Source organism: Orcinus orca, chromosome 9, assembly GCF_937001465.1.
Source record: "Orcinus orca chromosome 9, mOrcOrc1.1, whole genome shotgun sequence".
Lineage (NCBI taxonomy): Eukaryota > Metazoa > Chordata > Mammalia > Artiodactyla > Delphinidae > Orcinus > Orcinus orca.
The window spans coordinates 24314742-24331359 of record NC_064567.1 but is presented as its reverse complement, the minus strand read 5'-3'; the positions used below and the strand labels follow the sequence as shown (position 1 = coordinate 24331359).

General features: G+C 36.8%; 1 protein-coding gene across 3 annotated transcripts in view; it reads right to left on the bottom strand.

The window, feature by feature from the left end:
• ZNF800 (zinc finger protein 800) overlaps nt 1-16618 on the bottom strand; it is a 52485-nt gene that overhangs the window by 5215 nt on the left and 30652 nt on the right. Inside the window, exon 7 of one of the 3 annotated variants that reach the window (XR_007479057.1) lies at nt 15102-15179. The exons of 1 other annotated variant lie outside the window; for it this stretch is intronic. The gene's annotated coding sequence lies outside the window, so the exon portion shown is untranslated. Of the gene's footprint in view, nt 1-15101; nt 15180-15199; nt 15219-16618 lie in introns of those variants that run through there. One more of the 3 variants, XR_007479058.1, reaches the window with a different exon arrangement.

Below are 16618 nucleotides of genomic sequence, written 5' to 3'. Positions count from 1 at the left end.
TTAAATGCATAAGACAGAAGAACATTTTTGGAGCGCTATCATCTAACTTTCATTTGGTGTATCATGTCCACACAGCAATTTCAATTTAATTCAACATTTTTGAGTGCCTATTATGTCTCAGGCACTGTGCTCAGACACTAAGAACCAAAAAAAAGACATGAGATTCCTTCCTTTGAGAAGCTCTATCTAGAAAATTACCTTCAGATTATTCAGATAACTCCAACCCTAAGGCTAACCTGAATCCCTAAATCACACTGCAGTCCTGCCAAAGCTTTCCTTCTCATATCCTTCAAATGAGCACTTTCTAATTTCCTGTCATTCCTTTGCTCAAATTCATCCAGAGCATCCCATTGTCTCCACACTAGCAAAATTATTAGTTCTTAACCTTTTAGGGGAATCAAATAATAGTCCGAGATTCTGCTTAGACATGGACTTTGTCCTCCAGAAGCATGCACAGAAATGCATACACCATATACTTTATTTCACTGCACTAGAAACTGATTTCTTCAACATAAGCAATATACAAAAACAAATATTTACAAAGAAAGGAATCCCTCCCTCACATTGTTATTTTTCATGAAAGAAAACTGGTGACTTCCTGAAAGAAATTTTAAAATTCTAACTGCTTAGTAGTAGATCTGAGATTTGGCTTGAGTTGAAATTGTAATATGGACTTTGACACAGCAACACATACATAATCTTGGATAATCAATTATAACTTTTTCTCCATGGCAACAATTGTTGAAATCCTTGACTCACAAAGGTACACAGAACCAAAGCAGAATTTCATAGAATGCTTTGTCAGGTTAAGGTAGCCTGTGTACTAGAACACTAAATTCCTCTAAGGCTTTCAAGTTGAAGTCAAGTCACATTATTTCCTCTGCCTTCAAGTTCAATTAAGACCTCTGGAAAGGCAGCACATTTCTTTCTGTCTAGTAGAGAAAAACATCATGTTCTGTTCCCATTTCTTGGCAATACCTCTTGGAAAGGTGGTGACAGCTGCTGACATGGAAAGTAATGAGGCACAATGACATGTGGCTATCCCTCATCAAAGCAGGAAAACCATGATGTATGCCTGACATCACAAGTGTACATCTGACCTCAGAGTGCTATCATTTTTTTCCTGCCATCTGAATAATTATCAGAGAGAGACGGAGAGATATTATCTTGAAGATATTGACAGCCTTTCCAGTTTCCAAAGAGAGTCCTAAAATGAAATTCTTTGTTGATGACACCAGAGAGCCCATGAAAACGTGAAGGTTGATGCACTGAGAGGCATCAGTTATCCAGTTGCATGACGAACGGAAATGGCATGGCGCCCATTTTTTTCCAACCCTGGAATGAATGATACCATTTGACAAACACTGCCTCAATTCTCTTTCATGGGCCATATTTAAGAAACTTTGCACCAAACTACTTGACTCTCCACTCCCCTAACATACACTATTATTTCCCACCTCTATGCTTTTGTTCTTGGCATTTCATCCATCAAAAAATGTCTTCTCCCTCCTCTCATGTATTCAAACACTGCCCATCCCTCAAGACCCTCAGCCATTCTAATTAGCTTTCCCTGATTACTGCAGTCTGAAATGATCTATCCATTTTTATGAACTCCCACAATGTTTACTATTTATAACTGTCCTCGAAGTGTGGTTATGAGACCACCAGCTTCAAAAATGCACCATAATCTGTATTTTTACAAACACCAGAAAGAGCTGTAGCAATTTCTCCACTGTTTTCCTAAACCTATTTTGCCATTCTTAAAAAAAATAACTTATCCCCAGATGGATGGAGAGGAGAAGGCTGACAACAATGCTTATTGTTGCCCGAGTGACAGATCAACTCATCTCAATTATTCCTTTCTGTACTCATTTTCACACAAGAAGTTTGATTTGTCAAGTGTGTGTTCACCAGATCGGTAATGCCATTGTTGACTGCTGAATTTACCACCATCATAACTCTACCCCTGGATTGTTCAATCATTGCCTCCCAGTTCCGTGGCCACCTGCTATTCTAAGGATTCAGACCATTTTCAAAATAACTTTACACTCTATGAGAAAGAAGTTAAGCAGATTTGAAGTTAAGGTAAGCTGATTAGATGGAAAGGCCTACAATCGACATCATCCACTCAAATAAGATATAAAATTACCTATATCCTAGAGCTGAGCAGTAACTTGAAGATTATCTCTTCCAACAGATTCACATTACAGACGGAAGAACTGTGGGGAATGGGGTATTTTGGAGCAAGAAACTTAAACTTTAGAAGTATCAAAATCTCAACAAAATGGTAGCAAAATCATGCAGAGTCAAAAGGGATTCAACATGAATGATAAATGCAATTAAGTTAAAAGAATCAGGAATTAAACAATGAAAATAACTCAAAATGTGAAAGATGAGATTGATCAGTCATCTAAAGAAATGGCCCTTTAAAAGACTGTCTTTGACATTACAAGTACCAAGGTAACCTGAACTTAATACCAGTTACATTTATTAATATTAGTTATCATTTATTTACTGTATGCCAGGCACTGGGCTAAGTGTTTTACATACATTGGTGCAATTTTATTAAACTCTAATGGGGAAAAAAATGTGCTAAAGGAGACAATCTATAGTATCTGTAAGAAAAGAAATCAAGAAAGCAAAAGCTGGCCATCTGTCTGCATCCTGGTCTACGAGAAAGGATTCTCTGAAAATTGATGAATATCTGGTCTGAGTGGCAAGTATATTCCTATGGGAAAGATGAATGTATCATACTACCAGAGCTTGCTGATACTGGTCACTAAGAGCTGATTCAATGCTCATCAAGAAACCTTCTCATTATAATTTAGTATATCTGCCTACTGGGAGAAAATACACTGAACCATAAACATGAAAAGCCAGTGTCCCTGATACATCTCATGACAAATTTAAAAAGTAGTATTGTATTTATACACCAGTATCTATGAGGCTGGTCAGAGTGACACAGTCCTCAAGCACCTAGTCACCTTGCTAGGTGAACCAGTAATGCCCCTAGATGAACCAATAGGGCCAGCCTTAGAAAGTAGTGACCATGTGAAAGTTACTTGTGAGGCCTAGCAGGGAGGCTAGCCTGCCCTCTGTCTTGCTGTTCACCATCTTCAAACTACAATGCCACATGATTTCAAACACATGCATGCAAGGAAGAACCATTTAATTCAAAACAGGAATAATGGAAAATGGAGGAACAAGATACAGAGTTGTTTCTCCATGTTCCAGAGCACTACCTTGTGAATTTAGAGCTTAGTTTCTACAGCAGAGAAGGCTGAAGATTTGTGTGGTTTTTTTTTTTTTTGGTTTGTTTGTTTATGGCACCAATAAGTAATTATTTCATTTATTAAAACAATTAGTCACCTAAGCAAAAAAGAAAAAGTTCGAGTAGAACTTGGACATACAAACTTTTACCAAAGAATAAAGATTAAAACATTTCTCACGTCCAAAAATATGCACAATACGCAGTTACTTAAGGGTTTTGTTTCTGTTTGGGGTTTTCTGTCAGTTTTTGTTTTCTGATGATAACTCTACAGGCGAGATCTATATAAATACAGCAAGGTCCTAACATGACTTATCACAATTCTTGACAAGACTTGAGTTCATGATGTCACATCAAGAATTCCAAAGTCAGAATGCAGTAAGAACCATTAAGACCCTGTGTCCAGGGTCAAGGATAACACACATAAAAGTTGTGCTAATGCTATGAACCTCAAGGATACAATTTTATTTGTTCTACTACTGAATTTTAACTATTGTGATATTATGAAAATATACTTTTAGTCTGATTAACTTTTTTCCAATCAATAATGGAATTATAATTAATACTATTTTCAAGCAGAATTACTCAGTAAATGATACATGGAGAAGTACTGCCATCTTTAGGGAGAATGCAGGATTACTAATTATCTAAAGTAAAATTCAAGTATAAGTACTTGGCCTCTATGACTCTTAACATGGACATTTGGTATGGTTCACATTTTTTTTTAATGGATTTGTCCTTTGTAATATAGTCTGGTCCAAAAGATGTAAAATCAAGCAGTTTTAATAGGCCCCATTAATCTCTGAAAAATAAAGCAATAATTGCATTGACAGAGAAGCTAGTCAAAATAAACCCTGAATGATCAAAATTAAGGGTGTATTTTTATACAGATGACCATGAGTCATCTCAAGAAGATTAAAGCACATAGTTAAAACCTGTTTTGAGAAACAAAGGAAAATTTTTTCTGATTTGCATATGAGTTTGGAGATTAGAAAATAAACATTTGTGCTTTAATATTTATAACACCACTGCCTGTCATTGGCACTAAGATATTAAACTGCTTTGTACATATAAGTTTTTACACAAGTTTAAAAGTAAATGATTTCCCTGAAAATTTCACCTGCCATTTCTTTTTCATATATTAAAGAAAATATCCCAATCAGCTATTTTGGGTAACTAGTAGTAATAATTATTATGTACATTTCACTTTAGCATTTATCATAAAATAAATCCATGACCATGCTCTCTTTCTGAAAGAAATATGAAATACCACATTATGTTGCACATGAGGTACTCAATACGATATGCTAGAAGCAAAGAATAATTTAACACTTTGTTCACATTAACTAAAACTGGTTGTCTAAATGATAGGAAGTAAAATGGAAAGTTCATGGACCAAGGGATAAAAACATCTGTGTTCTACAATTTTCAGACATAATGTTAAAAAGTGAAAAAAAACAAGGTACAGTATAGTATGCTACCATTTGCGTGAAGGGGAATATATACATTTATATGATTATATATACATAAAACAGATCTCAAAAGCCCAAGAAACTGGAAACTAACTTCGTAACTCTGGGGAAGAGAATGAGAAAACCAAGAGATGGGGTGGGAAGAAAACTTACCTTTCACAGTACATCTCTCTGTACTGTTTAATTTTGTTAACATGTACATGTTATTACCTACTAAAATAATCTTTAAGAGATAGCTGGTCTCTATTTCTGACTTCTTCACTGACCTTGTGCAATCACTTACCTCAATTTTCTCCATTTTAAAATGAGGTTATACTACATCTCTATAGTTCCCATCTACAATTCAACAGAATTTTGGCTCAAAAGAAGGTATATACAAAATGTATATACCAGATGGCTAAATAAAATAACTATAAGCCTGACTTTGCAGTGACTTACATACATGATATTATACTTATTTATACTCTGCCTGCTCTGTTCCCACCAGGCTACAAAAGCAGCATAGTAAGCAAAAGAATCTGGGAAGAAAATTCATGTTTGTGAACTTGACAATGTTTCTCTTCTTTGTTTTTATTCTTTATCAAAAGTAAAAAATCTGGTTAGTCCTGGGAGTTCCCTGATGGCCTAGTTGGTTAGGATTCCAGGCTTTCACTGCTGTGGCCTGGGTTCAATCCCTGGTTGGCGAACTGAGATCCCACAAGCCGCAGCCAATAAATAAATAAATAAATAAATAATAATCTGGCTAGTCCTCTTTATACACACACACACACACACACACACAAACTATTGCTTCTAAGATACAGACTCTCAAAACGTATTTTGATACATGAGTAAATATTAAAAATAATTATAAAGAGGTAGAATCTTGTGGTAGAGTTTAAAAATGGATCCTGGATAAGGAAAAAGTTGAAAAATCACCCCTGTATTCCCCTAAAATTAGCCCAAGAACCTCCTAAAAATCATCCATAATCTTCATAAACACAAGATACTAGCAGACCAGGCAGGGTAGCCAAGGGTAGAGCAACAGAAGGTTTAGACCAGTAAAAACAGGACATGAAGAGGATACTGACATCTGGAGAACAGAAAATGGGGACAGGCCTGATGTTCCATTCATTCATGACCTTACATGCTGTAGAGCAAAACTGTTAGTCTTGAGACTCAGAGGGCTTACAGTCTAATCATGGGGACACTGTAATTAAATAATAATGCATTAATAACAAAAAGGATGAAAGTGAAAAAAACTGGTAAATCTGAGTTCATCAGAGGAAGAGGTAACCATGGGTTGGAGCTACCAAGAATAGATTCATAGAAGAAACAGCACTTTAAATCTGTGTGATAAGCAAAATGATGATAGCATGGACAAAATAAAGTCAGCAAGGGGAATCAGTGCTGGTAGTAGGATGATAAATTTAGTTTTAGTCACAGTTTGATTTTAAATAGTAACTTGGCAAAAAAAAAAGTCAGAAATTATTTTTCAAATATTGGGTTGCCAAGTTTTCTTGATAGAATACAGGAGTGATGACATGATAGAGATATATCAAAAGTGACCGAACAGGCTCAAATATAAGATTAATATGCATCTAGATACAACTTTTAATAGGGCAGGGCTCTGAAGTATGAGAAAATCATACCTATACAGGAGGCTTGGCAACCCTCTTCCAGTATTTTCTTGCAAGTACCTAGTATTATTTCCTATCACAACCTTCATACACAAGAGTCAGCTCCACCCAAAATACAACAAAATGAGGAAATCAAGAGGTGCCGGTTCTACCTTTCCATTGATTAAGATTGTGAGTTGGGTCTGCCGAAAGAGTTCTGTGTGTTTTACTACATGAAAACAATGTCAAAAAAACTAACCTCTCTCTCAACGATCTAGTAACCTTGTGAAGCTAAACGAATAATAATAGAACCATGTAATAACTTTTGGCAAGATACATATTCAAGGTATTATCTTATGAATAAAGAGTGTGCATGTATGTGTATAAGTGTGTGTGTGTGTGTGTTGTTATTGGTGACATACTGATAAATCTTGTAAGAAATTTCTAAACAAAATTTATCTCTAAAATGTTGGGCAAGAAAGAATATCAACAAATATAAAGAAGGTTATTAAACAAATGAAGTCCTCAGTGCAGAAAATATAAATTCTAAAATTCTACTCTACCATTCATTTTTGTTACAATCCTTCAAACACCTAAATACACATATTACCTTTTTTTTAGTAATCTCTTAGTGATTTACTGATGTGAGAATGAGTATACAGAGGCTTGCTGGGGGGAGGGAAAAATCAATGTTTAGAAACAAATTTATTTAAAAAGGAAGATCTGAAACAGGTGTTAGTTAAAAGTTTATGATTTAAAATAATTCTGTGCTATAGCAATGTGCCCTGTGTTATTTTGACATGGTTGTTAGGTTTATGCTGATGTCTACTGTTGATTAATTTAAAGTTCAAATAACAAGAAAATGAAACCATTTTCAAAGCATTAAAACAGAAAACTTTTAAGTTTTTTTTCTCATTTTACTATAGATTATAAGATTATAATAAAACGTTGTTTTATTATAGTTATCCTCTTCTAGTTCAAGTCTGTCAGCATTTCTATTACTGACTTCCGTTTTAAGTTTCATAACTCAACCATAAAATCTGCTCTATTGAAACCTGACACACAGTCTCCTGGGAATTCTTCCCTTTAAAGGCAGATTTTAAAAGTTAATCAAAAGTTGGATAGCTTAAATGGTATACAGACCTACACTTTCAGTATTAAATCATTGGTTTCGATCCCAAGCAGGACTGACTTCTTAAAAGTCATTCTGCATACCCTCCTAAGTATACGCTGGCCAGGGCAGGGTAAACAGGCTGCTTCATTTCAGTTCCAAGAAGACAAAAATCTCTACTTGAACTCTAGTGGTTAGCTAGATGGCAAGACCTAAAGTTTTATTTTAGGTTCTCCCTTCAGAAAGGAGGTAAAAAGAGAGAAACGAGTGCAGAACACAGGAACATACATGACAATGCAGGGCCTAGTTTTCATTTCATTGTTATTTTAAATATTCACCAGTCCAAATAGTGCAGCTTGGCAAAGTAAAATTACTGTAATTTATTTCAATAATCTGTTCAATGTTTAATAGCATATTTTTGCCCTCAGAATCTGGCTATGGATACTAAATTACTTAAGTTTATCATATGGATTACGTCAGATTCTATTAGTTTACCCAGATGGCTTCCTCCCAGTTTTCAGAAATAGTTTCTGCCTTAGTCAGAGACATAGGGACTAAGTCACAAACAACTCCTGGATAGACCAAAGCCATGGGAGTCAACAAACACATCTTCTTCAGTCCAAGAACACTGATTGTTTTATTTTTAAAAGTAGGGTATTTCCTTTTTAAAGAAATAATCTTTTAAAAATAGGTCTTACAGAGTTTTGAAAAAGCCCTCAAAATACAAGACGGATTAGTTCACATTGCCTAATACTATTACAATTTAATTATCTAGCACTTCTTAAAGTAGTATCAAATACATGCTATATTATAGATTTCATACGTTGCAATGGGGGTGGGGAGTGGCAGTGGGGAGGAGAACCGGTGCTAGCTAAACATCATTTCCCAAATGAAAAACTGAAATAGGAAGGCACTGACCTAAACTGTAAAATAAACCAAAAGAATGTGAGAATTAGTATGGTATGTTGACTCTATTCTTGCCAGTAATCTCTACATTTTCAACCACCACAGGTACATGAATGATCCCTAAATCTCCAGCCCCTGTGCAATCTCTCTCCTGACCTCTAGTCTGTATATCCTACTCACACTAAGCATCTCCAATATGATGTCCCACAAGCACCTCAAACTCAACATGTCTAAACTTTAATTCAACACTTCCCCGGAAAAGTGTTCCTCCTCCTGTGAGTAATAAGCAAATTAATCCCTACCTTGAAGAATGGTACCACCTACCTGCCCAACCAGAAGGCCCAAACTAGACGCCATCTTCAACTCCACTTCAGAAATTCCACTTCTGAAATAATTATAGTATCTGTATCCATCTCCATAGCCTCAGTGCCATTACCTAAAATTAGGTCCTTATCACTTCTTAAATTTCTGAAACTGGTTTCTGTTTGATTTCCCCACCACAAATCTTACCCTTATCCCATCTCCAATTCAGTCTTCTCAATGCTATCAGATGCCCCTGGCTTAAAATCCTTCAACAGCTACTCCTAATTTTGAAAATATGATTCAAACTACTCACTTGGTATATAAGACCTTTCTTGATTCGGCCATAATTCCTTCCCTTGGTCTACATGTGGTCTCATGTCCTCTGTACCTACTTGGAAAGTTTGTCTGCCTAGCTAACTCTTTCAAAACTCAACTTAAAAATGAATGAATGAATGATGAAAAGCCTTCGCTAAACCCTCAGTGTGCCTTAATATTCCACTTCTGTGTATCCTTGTAACATGTTCTTCTTTCACAGTATTTGAGAAAAGGAACTGCATTTCTTATCTCTGTAACCCTAGCACCTAACTAAGTGCCTCACACAAAGCAGGAGCTCAAAATGTCTACTGAATGGATGAAGCGAGTCAACCTAAGACAGTGAAATCTCAAGAATATTGATGAAATTCTGACTTTTGAAACCTGAGCAGGCTCCACAGGGAGAGGGAGATTAATTTGCTTATTACTCACTGATCTGTTTCTAGATAATATTTTTAAGTAATTTTTTCATTTTCCATTCAATAAAAGTTTGCTAAATTAAAATCTTTAATCTTTAAAAGGCAAATAAATTCCTCATGTCAAACACAACTAGTCCTACAAGTAATGAACACATTAATTAACATGTGGTACAAAGGCCTGCATCACTCAAGAGGCTAAAAAGGAATCTGGGTTAAGTCAACTTAGCAAATACCTGTTTGTCTGCATGGCTAGGGTACCACCTATGTATTAACAACAGGTCAACAAATCTAGCTGCCACTACTCTACAGCCCCCAAATCAACTACAGTCACATCAGCGTTAATGTGAGTGTGGGGTAATATAATTGTTGACTCTCATCCTTAGGGAAATAAATGCAAACGACAGAAGGCAGAAGCCCATTACTATTTCAGAAAGGCCAGAACTACAGACCAAGGTCTGTGAAAATGTAGGAAGATTCTAGGACCCCGTAACTTTTCTGCCTTTGCTATCTCCTGTTTTCCTATACTGATAAGCTATCTATTATCGATCCACTCATTCAACAAATATTTTTTAAGGACTACTATGTCCTAAGCATTGTGCTAGGCACAGGGTCTACATAACTCTCCCCAGTCTGTTACATGAATCTCTCCAGTGCGAAGACAGACATTAAACAAATCAATGCACAAATATAAACATAACTAAAAACTGTATTCAATGACAACATGGAAAGGAACATGAAACAGAACTATAAGGGAGACTACTCTAGATTGTCTTTAGAAGTGACATTTAAGCTGAGACCTGACAATGAGTAAGTTAGTCAAGCAATGAACCTACAGTAACAACAGATCTGTGTTTTAGGTAGGTAGTTCTGACAGCAGCATGGAAGACAGATTAGAGAGGAGGTCGGTTAACAGATTATTGCAGTAGTATAAATAAGAGATAGTCCTAACTAAACTATTAAAGGTGGAGATGGCAAGGAGGACCCAAATGTGAGAAACACTGAATTGCAGGATGAACAGGCATTGATCGCTGATAAGGTAAAGAGTGTAAGAGAGAGAAAGAAGTCAAGGTATTTCCTAGGATTCTAATTAGCCTAGGTAACCAAGAAGGTAGGAGTGTGAATAATTGAAACAGGGAACAATAAAGGAGAAGCAAATTTAAAAAGAAGGTAAGTTTGGCTTACTGAGTTTCGTTGCTGGTAAGATATGGAGAAATATCCATGTGGAGATGTCTGACATGTAACTTTGAAAACAAATGGTCTAATAATCAGAATCGCCAGGCTAGAAAATAGGTCTGGGGTCATCTTCACAGAAGTAATAAGTGATGCTTTAGGAGTGAAGGAATCAGTAAGAGTATTAAAAAAAGAACAGAAAAAGGAGGAAGGAAACTCTGATCATATTTAAAGACGTAGAAACAAAATAAAAGTCAGTGGCAAGAGAGGAAGAATCAGAGTTCACAGGACCATCAGTTCAAGAAATATTTATCAACATCCACCATGTTCCAGGTACTGTGCTAGATGCTAGGGGTATAAAGAAAAGACAGGAGTTCTCAAGATGCTTCCAGACTATGGGGAGAGACACAAATAGATAAATTCAATATAGTTATAGATGGGGCACTACAGAAACACACAAGGGGGAAACCCAGCCAAACCCAGGAGATTAAGAAATACTCACTGGAGAAGACAGTGTATGATCTAAGGCTCTAAAATTAAGTAAAATCATGCAAAGAAAATTGGTAAGGACAAACCAGATGAAATCAAGAGAATGCTCCTAGACTTTTGGAATGCTGAACAGGATAACAGGTTATAGAAAAGAACTGGAAGAAGCTGAGAGGCTAAAGTGATTTAAATTGGAAAGAACAAAGTTAAGAGAACCAGAAGATGAAAAAAGTAGACAAGAGGTTTTGGTAGGAAGTTTACAGAAGATTCTGGGGGAAATGTTACAGAAGGGAGATTGAGGGAAGCTGCCAAGCTGTATGAGGATCTGGGAAGAGATGGGCAAAGAGAACTTGTATGAAGCTTGCTGAGCTTAACGTAATTGTACCTTTCTATCTCCTTAGAAGATTTCTGTAAAATAGTAAAAAGTTCATTATTTTCCAAAGATTTGGAAACTTGTCTGTTTCTTTTGGATGCAATACCATGCTGAGACCAGCCCAAAGTGACTTAGTTACAAGTAACCATGAAAATCTTGGAAAGGTATATTTTTGTAAGCATTAATGGTCATAGAGAGTTCAAGCATGATGGGAAGCAAGAAGGCACTAGATTTAGCATTTCTGTGGTCACTGATGGCCTTCAAGTGAACTCTCAATAGAAATGTAGGGGTAGGGAAAAACTATATGGTTCACATGTGAATGGTATAGGCATGGCTCAATATTGTTCATTCACTCAACAAATATTTATTGAATGCCTACCATGTACCAGGAACGACCCTAGGCCCTGGGGAATCAACGGTGACCAAGGCACAGGTCTCCTAAGAGCTTAATGGAGAAAGGAGACAACAAAATAGACAATTACAGTATAGTGAAATTAGTGCTAAAGCACAGTATAAGAGGACATGAAGTTTGACAGTGAAAGGAAGGAGGAACAGATGGCAGTAACTAGACTGAAGGTAGTCTGGAGGGGAAGTTTACCTTTTGGCTGAAAGGAATTTGAGCATGTCTTGAGGGGAGAAGTTTGTGGAAAGGGAGACAGAGATGAGGAGGAGGAAGGAGAGGACGGTTGGAGGAAGGTCTGAGGAAGAAGACTGGCAACGGCAGAAGTGTTGGACTTGGACTTCTTCCTTCAAAGAACCAAAGAAGGAACCGAAGACAAAACTGTGATGCAGAAGGGGAGCATAAAGAAATGTCTTCTACCCTTTGTCATGACATAGGCAAGGCTGCCTCTTATCAAGGAAGCAAAATAGGACTGGAGGCTTTAAGGGCAGTATAAAAGTTCTGAAGTAGCAATGTGAGAATTGGATAAATGAAATAACTAATTCTAATTCCTAAGATTACACAAATGACAGAAGAGGCAATCAACAATTGTATGCTTAGTTTGTTTAGATCTGGGAGTGGAATATGAAAGTGAAATGTGAGATGCATTTCATAGAATTGAATAGGGATGAATTAAACAAAGGTAAGTCTTAAAAAAAAAGAATTATCAAAAATCACTAAATGTACACCCAGTGTATAACTGATTATGGATTATTTACCAGGGTATACAGTCAGTACAGCACTCCCATGAATTTGAACCTGTCACCACTACTTAGTAGCAATGGCAGAAGCTAGGAGCCTCAAATTAAAAAGTCAGGAAACAGAAGCCATCAGCAATAGAAACGAAGAGGAATTCACAGGTAGAGAAGCTATATACATTAGAAGATGAGGTAATGGGAAAAGATGCTTAAAAGCAAAGACATATTGTGGACTAATATAAGCCTAAAGATAACTGATGTAATGTTGCTGCTTTCCTTCTCTCCTTCTTTCCACATTCTCCTAGCTGTTTTATGCCAGGTACATTGTGAGGCATTAGTGATACAAAGAGAAGACATAATTCTTGCTTATAAATTCAGAATATGTTCTTGTACCCATAGCCTAATTTTTACAAAAAATAATAATAAAACTGAAAGCTGTTCTGAGTTTTGCTACTCAAAACTATGCATTGTTCTATAAGACATTAATCACAAGGAAGCACAATTACATCATAAAAAGTTCAACAACTTCTTGAACAATTAGCAAAAGGTGCTGCCAAACACGGCAGCAGGTTAAGTACCCATAAAATAATATGTTCTAACTTAATAAACTGCTGTCCATCTTGGCTTTATCACAGACGTTACATCTGACTTTTCCTTAAATGGCTGGATTAATACCAACAAAAAGGCAACGAACATCAAATGGCAAAGCAAGATAACCAGAAACTATTTGGCAAGTGCCAGAAAGTATTTTGGCAGCAAACTGATAGCAATTTTAGTGATCACTGTAACAGTATTAATACATATTTATTGAGCTCTTGAGCCAGGCATTGTGCTAAGTATATTACATACAATATATCATTAAACTTTTATAAATTCCCACAATAAACCGACCTATACCGCATTTCCTAATACCATCATTATACAGACAAGAAAATTGAAGCTTAGAAAAACTAAGTAACTTGCCCAACATACACAGTTAGTAAGCAAAGGAGCCAGGACCTGAACTCAGGTATGCATGATTCTTAAAAATCCATGTTTTAACCACTGTGTGATTCTGTTTTCCCAGAAGAATGGAATGGTGCCAGACACATGATTAACACTCAATAGTGCCTGTCGTTGAAGGAATGAATAAAGCAGCTATTGCAGAGTAAGCCCAAATGCGGAAAATACAAGAGCAGAAGCAATACTTTAAGGTTTCACTAAATCACCAACTCAAATTGTGCAGCATAATTGTGGGTGTCTGGAAAATCACAGCAACTGACAGAATGGCCTAATATGCTGTTACAGGAAATGTAATGGCTCTTTTTGAGTGAAAACTTCAGGCTGCCTATGAATCTACAAAGCCAAAGACGGAAACAGCACCAGGCAGTTCAGAAAAGGAACTGCAGGTGCTCATTAGAAAACTCCTCCCCACATTTTCTCAGTATGGAAAGGATCACTGGTGCTGCACTGACGAACAGTCAAGCCCACAGGTTACCTTTAATTCTATCACCTTTAAAATGAAAGAAAATGATGTGTACTGGAAAGATTAGTACATTCTAGAACTATCCAGATCCCTCTTTTAAAAGACTGGCACCAAAAGATTCCTCTTACTAGGTCCAGGGCCATGTTTTATGGCACTGACTCTGCTACCATGATCACCAACGACAGGACCCACAGAGAGCACCTATCCCAGGAACAGCCAACCTCTGAAGAGCAACCTATGACCAGCAACCTACGAAGAGGCGTAGCATGGGAGATTTGCCCAACAAGAATGCACCTAACTGAACCAATCAGATTTTCTCTTACAGAAGTCTAAATTCAAGCTATATGGAGAAAGAAAATACTTGAAAGACACAGAAGAGGCAAGCAGTGGAAATAATGAGGCAGTTATATAACCACACCGAGAAGATATCAAATGATGTAATTAGTGTCTTTTTTTTTAAAGTAAAAGCAGAGTCTGACACGGGGAGGGGGAAGGGTAAGCTGGGACGAAGTGATATAGTGGCATGGACACATATACACCACCAAATGTAAAATAGTTAGTGGTAAGCAACCGCACAGCACAGGGAGATCAGCTCAGTGCTTTGTGACCACCTAGAGGGCTGGGATAGGGAGGGTGGGAGGGAGACACAAGAGGGAGGGGATATGGGGATATATGTATATGTATAGCTGATTCACTTTGTTATACAGCAGAAACTAACACACCATTGTAAAGCGATTATACTCCAATAAAGATGTTAAAAAAAAAAAAAAAAAAAAGCAGAGTCTGAGAAGCCTAATAGCAGCAGAGAAGCCATACTCCTGCTCCTAAGAAGGCAACACCCAGTCCCTAGAGTAGCATTATTTTTTCCGGCTTCTTTAACTGGTTGAAATCCATATGGTGAAGCCAGTTTGTACAATTACTGCTAGGTTCCCTTAAGGCCTGGCCCCTTCTGTCTCAGTTCCCCACACAGCACTCTCTAACGAACCTCTCTTGACCAGCTACAGACCAACTAAAACCCTGCACTCGCAGCAGCAAGCACATAGCACAATGCTCTATCACGGGCACACATGCACTCACACACCTGCAATGAGATGGCATGGCAAGCTGGGTGGTGACTGGTAATCCAAGTACTGTGGGTCTTACTTCCATCTTGTAGAATCTGTGGTTTGAAGACATTGTGTTCTTTAGCTCTAGTTAACTGTTTTAGAAAGAAATGACCTTCAAAGAAGTATCTTAAACCTTAAAAAATAACAATTCATATCATTACAATTATACACTTAGAAACTGAAAAGAGATCCAGGGCAGTTACAGCAACAAAACCATTTCCTTGAAAAGTTTCTTCCTCTGGTGTGTGTTTGTATCCAAATTTCATGGTAACTAAGTGATTGTGTTCACTTACAATCATAAGAAACAACAGCTGACTAGTCAAGACAGCAAGGCAAAGAAAGGGCAAACTGGAAAATCATGAAAACGTTTTGAGGAAAGTTTAACTTGAGGATATAAATATTGATGACGACTCACAAATTTCACTAAGCGTGTTCCCTCTATCTTTATGACAGCCCCATGAGCCTACCTTATGTCCTCAAAGGCTGCCCATTCAAAGGAAAGGAGAATAAAGCTCAGAAAGTCTCAAACATCTACAAATGTCCAGCATGTTGGATTCTTAGTAATTCTTAGTAAAGGAACTAATACTAATTCTTAGTAAAGGAACTTAGTAAATATCTAATGAACAAAAGGCATGAAAATGGCATGGCCACTCTCCTGCAGAAGCTTATACAGAACGACCCTAACAACTTATATGACAAAAACCCAAGAACACTATATAAAAATCTTTTCCCTAAAAGTTAATTTCTTTTCATGTAATTCAATCACTTGTGCACACAATGTTCCTAGTACTTGGCTATTTTTTTTTCTTAGAAGAAAACTATTCCTCACTTTCTCTTCCCATCCAAAATAAAAACTACCAGACACAACCAGTACTTTGGGGTTTAAGTCTACCAAAGCATCAATTTAGCCAAGAAGAGTCTCAACTTTTAAAAAAATATATTTTTGCACAGCTTAGAAAGAAAGACTGACTAAAAGCCACAGTTCCATTTCTCAGAGCTAATTTATTCTCAGGATAATTCCACGGATAGAAGGAATTAAAAACTAATATTCAAAACCTGGGTTGTAAAGAGAGTTCTATGCATTTAGGGTTCATTTTTGTGTAATAATTTCTCCTCTGAACATAACATTATTACATGCTCTTGCATCGAAAGTGTTACCAGATTATACAGGAGCAGGACACCCAGAGAGGCTGCAAGTCATTATTGCTCAAGCATTCAAAGCGTTTTTTTTTTGTTTTGGTTTGCCTATTTTTTTCAACCACCTCATTCTACTGTTTAAACATTACTATGTTTTGTGTGCCAGAAACATGCTCAGATACCTGACATAAGAATTTGAGTATCAGAATCATTAAGAAACCACACAACCCAGGTGTTGGGACCCCAGCACTTGATCTGCAGATCAAGATATGAAAGTTCATCCAAACCTAGGGACAAAGGTTCTCTGGTGTTGCAAATTAACCCTAGACACAAAAATTTCTAAAATCGTCATCTT